At 38.1% G+C, this 10,148-nt stretch overlaps 1 long non-coding RNA gene across 1 annotated transcript; it reads right to left on the bottom strand.

Moving 5' to 3' along the window:
* Positions 1 to 2,875: 2,875 nt before the first annotated feature.
* Positions 2,876 to 4,352, bottom strand: LOC118481970. The gene is made up of 3 exons (XR_004866476.1): positions 3,781 to 4,352; positions 3,293 to 3,348; positions 2,876 to 3,207 (listed from the first exon to the last, which is right to left on the bottom strand). It is a non-coding gene; the product is annotated as an uncharacterized LOC118481970 (long non-coding RNA).
* Between the last annotated feature and the right edge of the window lie 5,796 nt (positions 4,353 to 10,148).

Raw genomic sequence — 10,148 nt, 5'->3', positions numbered from 1 at the left:
AAAAATAAATTCTATGTGAATATTCCGAAAGATCACACACAACTGAAGGATCCTGGTTCGAAGGATCTGAAAAACAGAAACTTGTTAACAATAAACAGACCACAATCGAAAGATCATATCTTGTTCGAAGGATCAACAGTGCTCGAAAGATCACTGTTGAATCTCGAACAATGATTTCGAAAGATTCACAAACTCGAAGGATTCACAATTTGAAAGATCCTTTTCTTTCGAGTATATATCCTTATCTTTCGAATAACTGTCTTTCGAATAGATTCCCTGGTTCAAAAGATATGTTTCGGACTTCGAAGGATGGGTCTAAAGATGTATATCTATCGAAGCTTCCTTGATCGAAAGATGGTCTTTCGATGTCGAAAGATATCCTTCGAAACTCACTGACACACTGACACTGATGTGACAGGTTGGTGAAAAGGTGATGGGTTGGTGAAGGTCAACTTTCGGCAAGACGGTATGTGCAGGCCTTACTTTCTACCAACTTTGATTTTCAAATAAAATATTACCCAAAAAGGAACACCTTATCCAGAAAATCAGTCACCGGAATAATGACCGGAATTTGGCTGGAAAACACCAAATCACTTAAAAACAAGTTTTCAAGTTACCCAACCCAACCTTGAACACTCCCGAAAAGTTTAGAACGCGTTTTTCAGTTTAAAAATGCAAGAAAATCACCAAAAAGGGGTGCTAAACCAAGTGTCCAAACACACCAAGAACTCGAACAAACCCGGTTTTAAACAAGGTAAAGAGCCAGGCTCTGATACCACTTGTAGGTCCCTCTCGGAGGATGTCGAACCTAAACCTTGTTATACTAACCCACTAGCGAGTGCGGAATCCAAGCTAGCAAGCAAACCGGGATGAAGCAAGTATAAACACAAACACACAAAGGTTCACCGATTAACACTACTTGTATTAATGCGAATGAAAGGTTCCGGTTACAAGCACAATGTTCACAAATCAGTTTTGCAAACTCTCTAGTGTGTGTGTGTTTTGGACAGAATGCTCTCAACTCACTATCTTTCTATGTGCATCCCCTCTCATAGTCTAACACACTGCATGGGTATATATATATACCCAGCTCAGGTTTCCTTGTCCGAAGGATCCGATAGATGATCGAAAGATCATCTATCAATGACAAAGCCATCGAAGGATTAGCAGGGACCTTGAAAGATGATCTTTCGAGGTACATCAGTCGAAGCATATCTTTCGAGGAGATCGAAGGATCCACATCATCCTTCGATCTCTTATCCTTCAAGACAGACAACCATATACAAACATTTTCTAACTGTTGGCCAAGTCAAACCAGGAGGACGGTTGACTTGGTCAACTTACAGGACCGACAAGGACATCGTTTACATCGTGATCGAATACAGACAAAGTACAGACGCAAGTGCACCAACAAGTTCACAAAAGAAAAAAGTTTTAGGGGTGTTTGGGATTGCATATTTCCAGAAGAAGATTATTACTCGCCAGTTAGCAAGAAGTATTAGACGGAAAAAGTTGTAAGATTTCGAACCCAATGAGATTATTAATTGGTGCAAAAGAGTGGACGGGTTAAAAGTTAAAACGACTTAAATATGTAAAAAAATAAACCACAACTGGTCACCTATATCAATATAAAACTAATGCACCCAAAACATGTATACTTTGCAACCCAACTAAAACAACGAACAACAAGAAAGAATTCAAATTTGTTAACCTTTAATGCTCGAGTTACTAGCCTCAAATGGGCGATTGGCTTCAAGCTACTCACTACAAATAATGTGCAATTGAGGGCATAAATCATAACCTAAAACCCTAAAAGAATGACATACATACAAATACTAAATTGATTACTATGGAAAAAAACAAAGGTTAGTTTATTATAAAACTAATAATAATAAAATATAAAATCTATTTACCTTTGGATAGAATTAGATAAGAATTGAAGTACACAAGACTTCCAACCACAATTTTTTTTGAAAAAGTCAATTTCTGAACAACCCACTCTCTATCTTAAGAATTGAAGCACGTTTGAGCCAGTGAGATGGGGATGAGAATCAAACGCCGGTTTTGGAGACGCGGGGTTTTAGTTTTTTAAGATGTGGGCTTTTGAGGTTATGTGCTATGTGCTGGATTTATTCAACTTAATTAGGCCTCTTGTGGACCTTTTTCCCTGTGTGCTTATCAGGTGTAAAAAAAAATTTAAACAACCGGTTCAGGTTATAAACCAAACCGCATTGGTCAACTTTGGTCATAATCTGTTTGTGACATAACTGGTTCGATTATTAACCGATTTAGTGGTTCAGTTTGAAACTGGTTGGGGTTGGTTGGAATCGGTTTGGGCAGACCCGGTTGCCCAAACCAGATTTTTTGTCCATCTATTGGGTTTGTTAAGTTGTTTATTTATTAGTTTACTACGTTATCACCCGGGACTGCTTCCCGGGTTGAAGAAAATTATTTAGAGAAACATTAAGTGTATAAATAAAATAAAATACAAACAAAGTGCCATGTTACATAAATTAGTGACAAGTAGAAATATAATTTAAAGATAGTTGAGTCCCTTTATAGATCAAATCCTTCAATTTGCCAAAACCATTTTTTGAGTAAATCGAGTCCCTTCTAAAAAAGAACCAACAAAAGGTACAAAGATCGTCTTTTAATATATAATTACAACCAACCAAAAGCTATGACTACAGTAAGACAACACAAAATAATACTTTTTTTTTGAGGTTCAGCTATTAATAAGACTTTGCCCACAATCCTACATCACCATCTAAACCATAGTGTCCAGCAAAATTATGATGAAGACCAAATAGACCAGCAACATCCTATGCATACATCATACTAAAGAAGTTAAATTAAGTTTTCATCACAATTGAGAGACATCACTCTAAAGTATCAAATTCAATGCGTTGACTAAACTGCAGTTTCAAATTTTTTTACACCACATTTTGTAATCACATTATCCCTTAGTCCATAAACACACCTGGTCCCAAATGACTCTAGAACTACTACAACACATAAGTAAATGGTCTGCAGTATCCAACATGCAATTATCATCGAGAAAACCAAACGTGCAAACATCACTGACTTTTATTGCGTTTAGACAGATGAAATCGGACCACCCATTCGCAACATACCTATAATCAAACATGGGTTCTCTTTTCTACAATTCATGATGGCATCAAAACCTTCCAAGTTTCTGATGCACACCTTCAGAGAAACAACAGCATCAAAAAGGCATATATTAGGTTATGTTAATGAGAGTATATAAGACAAAAAGGGTGTAATAACTTACAAAACGCTTGTCTTTAGGTATGGCGTACATACACGTTTCCATGCTTCCTAGGTTCACTATATAAAACAGGACGGACCAACATCAAGACACACATGTGATGATTAGAAAGGTTCTTGATCATAAAAAAGGGTATCTCGGGTCGGGGTGTGACAGGGATCGGTACCGAAAAGACCCGATACGGTATGGTTTGGTACCTGTACGGATCGATACCGAACCGGTACCGAAAACGCAAAATGTCCGTACGAATCGATACCAAAAATCGAGTCGATTTGGGAAACACAAACTACCATGTATTATATATTATAATGTAGCATTCAATATTTCAGCAAATAAAATGATAAACCCGATAATTCGCAAGTCAATTAGAGTTGAATAAATCAACTAAAAATGATAGGCTATTAGAGAATACAATAATGTTTGTTGTTAAATAAGTTAGTTGTAGTCTTTAATTTATTGCAAAAAAAAAAAAAAACTAAAATTGTGTTTACCTTTCGTGTTTCCATCACCTAAGCTAACGACTTTGTCCATTGGAGAGCGGTGACCCTGTATTGGGCCAATGTTTGAAGGAAACAACCTGCAAAATAGTTGGCAGCTATACAATTATAAGGGAAACAACCTGTAAAACAGTTGGCAACTATATATGTATAAGGGATTTTTTCAGCCGAATGGCTCGGCGAACCCGAGCCTTGTTGCGAAAGCAGTTTTGGCAGGTTCTACGAAATGTGAAGTGTGTTTCCAAAGTTGAATGGATAAAATTTCTAGATGGTATGATAAGTACAAAAGTAATAATTCATAGGTTTAATAATCTCTTGACAATTTTGAAGTTATATTGTAATTATGAATGGAGTTATTATTAGTTATAACCGAAACGAGGAACATATACGTTCTTTAAGTAACTTCAAAAACTGAAAAGTTGGAACCCATAATTTCTAACAATCAAACAACACAAAAACTCAATAGATTTGAAATACACTCATCTTGATGTTACCAGCTTCTTTAATGGCAACGACGATGTTGTCTTGATCGGAAAGCTGCGTTTGATCTAATCCTATAGCCAAGATCACCACATCTAGTTGCTTTATCGCTTTCATGAGACTCGCATGGTCATACAAATCGCCCTACCAAAATTTTGATGAGCCTCAACTCGCTCATGTTATAACTTATAACTTATAAAAGAAAATATGACCAAGTACATGTATGCTTCCCAAATCCCAACCGTCCACAAATGAGTTCCATTCGTTAAGGTGGATGTTATATATATCCAGGTGCACCTGTCAGTTCAATTAACAAAATGTAAATAATTATAATTTAATTTCGAAAAGTAAGAAAAATAGACAAAAAGTTTAGTAGATTTTGAGTGAGTCCACTAAACAAACATATCTGAATATACTGTTGGTGAATTTATATCAGAACGTATGGCTGTAAATTCATAATTGCACTTGAAACTTCTTGGATAGCTTATGCTATAAACAGCTATCGGCCAGTCCTTACACATAACACGTTATTGAAGTATGATGTATATGAAGCAATGGTTCTCGAACCCTAATATTTGATTAAAAAACAAAAAATAAAACACTAATCAAACTAAAACTATCAGATACAATTGAAATCCCAAAAAATTATTCCAAAAATTGCAATTGAAATATGATTTAAAAGAAAAACCTTACTCACCTAATCAGTGAAAATGAACTCACATACAACACAAAACATGGTTGAAGCAAGCATCAAATCAAAACCGTATACAATAAATAGGTATGAAACATACTAACTCTAATATGAATCTGAATTAAAGTGCCATGTGAACTTCAAAAAGAACAACTGATGAAGAATTATAGCCGACCTTGGGGCTAGCATTAACCTCATGCCCACATCAATGTTCAAACGACTCGGCCTGGGAAAAACAAGTCCTACCAAGATGAGTATACAACTTGTCGATCGATCCGTCAAATTCCCGCAAGGTGTCGCTGAAAATCTACTGGTCAAGGCCGACAATTTCGTCTACCCGCCCGACTTTGTCATACTTGATATGGAAGAAGACACCGAAGTCCCCCTCATACTAGGGAGGCCATTTCTAGCCACCACACAAGCAGTGGTAGACATGAATGACGGAACACTCACGTTAAAATATGGGGATAATGAAGTGAAGTTCGGGGTTGGAAAGAGAATAGAGGACGATGACCCGGTCAATTACATGAAGGTTATTGATTCGAGTTTGGATGATGCTCTCCGACGGTGCAACATGGGATGCAAAACATCCCTCTCGGAAAACATATAACCTCACCTTGGGTCTAGCCAAGGACCCTTATAAACGTGGCGCACCACGGAGGCATTCTGCGGAACTATCCTTAGTTTAGTTTTAATTTGCAGAAATAAAACACATTCGGGATGGTCAAGGATAACAAGGGAAACGAGAAACATAGCCCCATGCACGAAAACAGGGTTATCCGACAAAAATTTCTTCATTACAGTGAGCTCAGCACGGGCCGTGCCCAGCCAACACGGCCCCGTGTTGCACATCCTGCAGAAAATTGCCCAGTTCAGGTAACTGGACACGGGCCGTGTTCGCTGAACACGCCCCCGTGTCCAGGCTTCTGTTTCTTTTCTTTAATTTTTGTTACTGGCACCTGAACACGGCGCCGTGCACGGTCACCACGGGGCCGGGTCCAGCATGCCAGTAACATAAAATCTTGCTTTTTAACACCCTATTACAAATTCAATCAACCTAAAAACTTATTTTTGGGACACATTGAGGACAATGTGTAATTTAAGTGTGGGGGGATGCTAAAACCTTGAATCATGCAAGTCCTAATAACAAGCCTTACACAAAACTCTATTGGAACCGCTAATCACCCCAAATTTTTTCGAAAATTTTCAATTTTTTTTACTTGTCTAAGTTTAAGTTAGGAATTCGATTTCTAACAAGGTTATATTTTTACAAGTTTACAACCGATAGCGTCGTGATAAAAAAAAACCAACATAAGAAAATTATGAAACGACATGACAAGCTTAGTTAAAATTTGATTATATATACTTGATCACATAAAAACCCATTTCCACAAAAGTGAGTTTTGAGCCTTTATTGAGCATACAAATATATAGCTTTACACTAAATGCTCATTTTTCGTTTCTTGTGTGAATAGCCGCTTGGTTCTTGCAACTCTAGAACTTGCCACGACAATTCATTCCCGGTCCTTACCAAGTTAAACCCAAGTAAGTAAATGATGGAGGCATTAGGACTACCCCTTTTTTCTTTCAACACCATTATTTTCAATTTTTTTATCACCTACCAAAAAATCCCCCCCTAGTTAACCCCTTTGAGCCTGAACCTTTTCATTTCTTAACCCAAAACCCTTTTACCTACCAAAACTTTTTTTATTTTAGCCCTTTATTTTAGTAATAAAGCCCGGTTTTCGTGTGACTTCCGAAAAAAAAATGATGATGATGAAGCTGGAAATAAACAAATAAAGCTCCTCAAACAAAGGCTTGTTTAAATAAATACTTTATTAAAATAAAAACTCACAAAAACATAATGTTTTACGAAAACCGACGCTTTTTACGCCTTTCGCCCTTTTCTACTAACCACTAACCCAACCACCCACCTTTAGCCCAAGCCTAACCCTTCACCCAAGAAAGTTGTCACACCCCAACCGATGGCGGAATCATCGGGGCGTGGCACTGAGCGAAACAGATTGTTCAGAAGTTTCCACAACAACTATCATATAAATTTAGTTAGATGATACGTCCCATACCGTATCCCAAATAAATAACAAGTTATCATAGAAGGCAACTAAATAATTCAAGCTGTTCCGACAACTCAGATTCTGATTATTACAGACTGAATTAAATATTGTTTGATGTTTCTAAGACCCCTAATTGTGGACCCCACTAGCTACAGGTGCCAGTACAAGATCTACAGAGAACTATGGCCCTGGAGCAGGTACGTGGGCAGAAACCTTAAGTTCCGGGTTCCTAGAAGCTTATTATTGCCTCGCTTCCCTAGCAAGCTAACACATTAAACACCTGTCACATACGTTAAAATAAAAGTCAATACATAAAATGTAAAGGTGAGTACACAAGTTTGATATAGCACATAGAGTTCGAATAGTTTACGCATAACCAAGCACGTACACAAGGGGAAATGATGCATGTAAATTATCAACGAGGGACCATCGATACCAACGACTGCGGGTTGACTGTCCGAGACAGTTCGCAATACATGATTACCACCGTAATCCATGCAAGTAATTGTCCTTAGCAACCCCCGTGTGAACGGGCGCTGAGTCCAAACTATAGTACTATGTTGCTAAAGCAGGTAGATAGCACTCCACGTGTAAACATAATAAACAGCAATCATTTAGTCAAGTAGCACATGCAAATAGGTTAGCGTTCAAATAGTTTGTGTTGATTGTGATTTTGATAGTTTACGTATGTAACACCCAAAAGTGCTGAAAGCAAAAAGGGATCGAGTATACTCACAGTGATTGGATGTGGATTGAAGGGAGCACTGAGAATAGTTTTAGCCTGAATAGTTCGATAACATAACGATGAGTAACGCGGAAAGTAAACAATGGTTATTGGGTCGAGTAGGCCATTCGATCGGACGGCTGGTTCGATCGAGTGGGCTGTTCGACTGGTTTGAAAGTCCGTTTGAACATTCCCATTTGATCGGCCGGCTGGCTCGATCGGCTGGTTCTTTCGAGTGGATTGTTTCTTCCTTTAATGAGAAGGATGTGTTTGTGTATGATGGTTTGAACTTTTGAAGTTTTTGCAGCATTACCTTTCAAGTTGGCCGATCGAACGGTCTGTTCGATCGGTCGGCCCAACCGATCGGTTAGCAACTTCAGTGGATTAAATTTGCAATGTGTCACTCGATCGGGTGGCATGCTCGATCGGGTGACATTCCAATGTTTCGAAAAGGTTAAGTGTTGAAGTGTAATATTTCATGATTCAATGAGTAATGTTTACAATCGAGTGGCTCGATCGATCGAACATCATTTCGTCAGTATTACACTTGTGAGTTTTTGGGCCTAAGTGCTAGTCGATCGGTTAGCCCGGTCGATCGGCTGGTGTTGTTCGTTCGGTTGGGCTGTCCGATCGGACAGCCTAACCGTTCGGCCAGCTTCCTGACCTGGTTAGCCTATCACTTAACACTTGGTTGTTCCCGTTACTTGGTGATGATTTGGAGATAATTTGATTACGAGTTGAACCATAAACCTCAGTCTTTACTTGACTCGCTGATTCGGGCAGGAATCACCCAAGTCCGGTCAGTGGGTGTTTCAGAACCTAAGTCTAACGGTTAACCCGAAATCGGTAATCTCGTGGTAGAACCCGAATCTTGAACCATGTGTCTGTTTAGAATGATTTATAAGTCGGTTCAAGCTTCGTTTTCACCGGTTTGAGTGTAAAAGAGTTGAAAGATAGATGAAAACCCATCTTTAAATCCTTTTCCACCGTGAAATGTTAAGATCTTTGGTAGATTTTAGGTTATTTATGTGGAAATCGGTTAGATCTAAGTTGTTCATGGTGGAATGGTGCCAAAACTTAGTGTTCTTGAAGAACACCATGATGACATCATCCAAGAACACCTAGATCTTGGTGATTTCACGGTTGAAATTCGGATTTCGAAAGATAGAAAGATGTAGAATCGATTAATGAACAAAAACGTACAAGGATTAGTGCAAAATACTTACCGGTTTGAGAGAAATCTGAGATTTAGTGAGAAGAAGAGGCTAGTCGGTCAGAGCTTTTCCAAAAGTGGAAAGTTTGACAAAGACAGCCCTATTTATAGGCTTCCAAAAGAGGAAAGGGTCTTCTGATCGAGCAGCTTTCCTGACCGAGTGGGCTGCTCGATCGAACAGCCTGTTCGATCGGCTAGCCTGCTCGATCAGGTTGCCCTGTTCGATCAGAATCTCCTGTTTTGAGCGTTTCGCGACGATTTTCGATATTTCGATTTCGATGGATGAGGAGTAGAGTAGGATAGAGCTTCTATTCAAATTTCTTTTAGTTCCAACTACTATCTAACATATAAGCATCCTTACAACCTATCCTTCAAGTCGGTTTCGATCGAGTTTGATTATCCTTCGAGTTTTGATTGATTTGATTGATTCACCACACACTTTAACATGAAAGTAAACATGCACAAGTAACACGTAAGGCACACACACACACGTATAAAAGTACCAAAATCCCCACACTTGAGTTCGATGATTGATTTGATTAGCCTTGCTTATTGATTGATTAGCTTTATTGCATTGTTACTTCCTATTATTCACAGTCGGTCATCGATTCGCGGTCAGTTTATCGGTCGATTAGCTTGATTATACAACACTTACTCCACATAATATGAAAATCAAAATGAAACTAAAATAAAATAATCTTTATTCAACTTTAATTCCAATCACAGTCAACACTTGACTTTGACTTTGACTTTTGGGAAAACACGGGGTGTTACAAAAGTCCTCTTGATATTTACAAAAGTTTATAGTTAAAAAGGAGGAGGATTGATTGCTTGGCAAGCTTATGGTAGGAGTAAATTCCATGCCGCTCTCGAGTGATTCAATAAAAATACACATTCGGCCGAGTGTTGAGTGATTCCCTCGTGAGGTATGTGAACTTGTATATAAATGGAATTTTAAAAAGATATGTTATGCCCTAATAAATAATTTATCTTATAAAATGTTTTTAATAAATCATGACGAATAGGATTGTAAATAAAAAAAATAAAACCTAAACGATCTTGGAAAATCCTAACACTCTATGACAAGCCCAAAAACCTTCTCTTCTACTCATTCCATTTGGGAGTGAATAACGCCACATTATAAAGAGTTTTGCTTGATGACAAGCAAAGATTCAAGTG

The sequence above is a fragment of the Helianthus annuus genome, chromosome 9 (genome assembly GCF_002127325.2).
Source record: "Helianthus annuus cultivar XRQ/B chromosome 9, HanXRQr2.0-SUNRISE, whole genome shotgun sequence".
Classification (NCBI taxonomy): Eukaryota; Viridiplantae; Streptophyta; class Magnoliopsida; order Asterales; family Asteraceae; genus Helianthus; species Helianthus annuus.
This window is presented reverse-complemented; position numbering and strand designations above follow the sequence as displayed.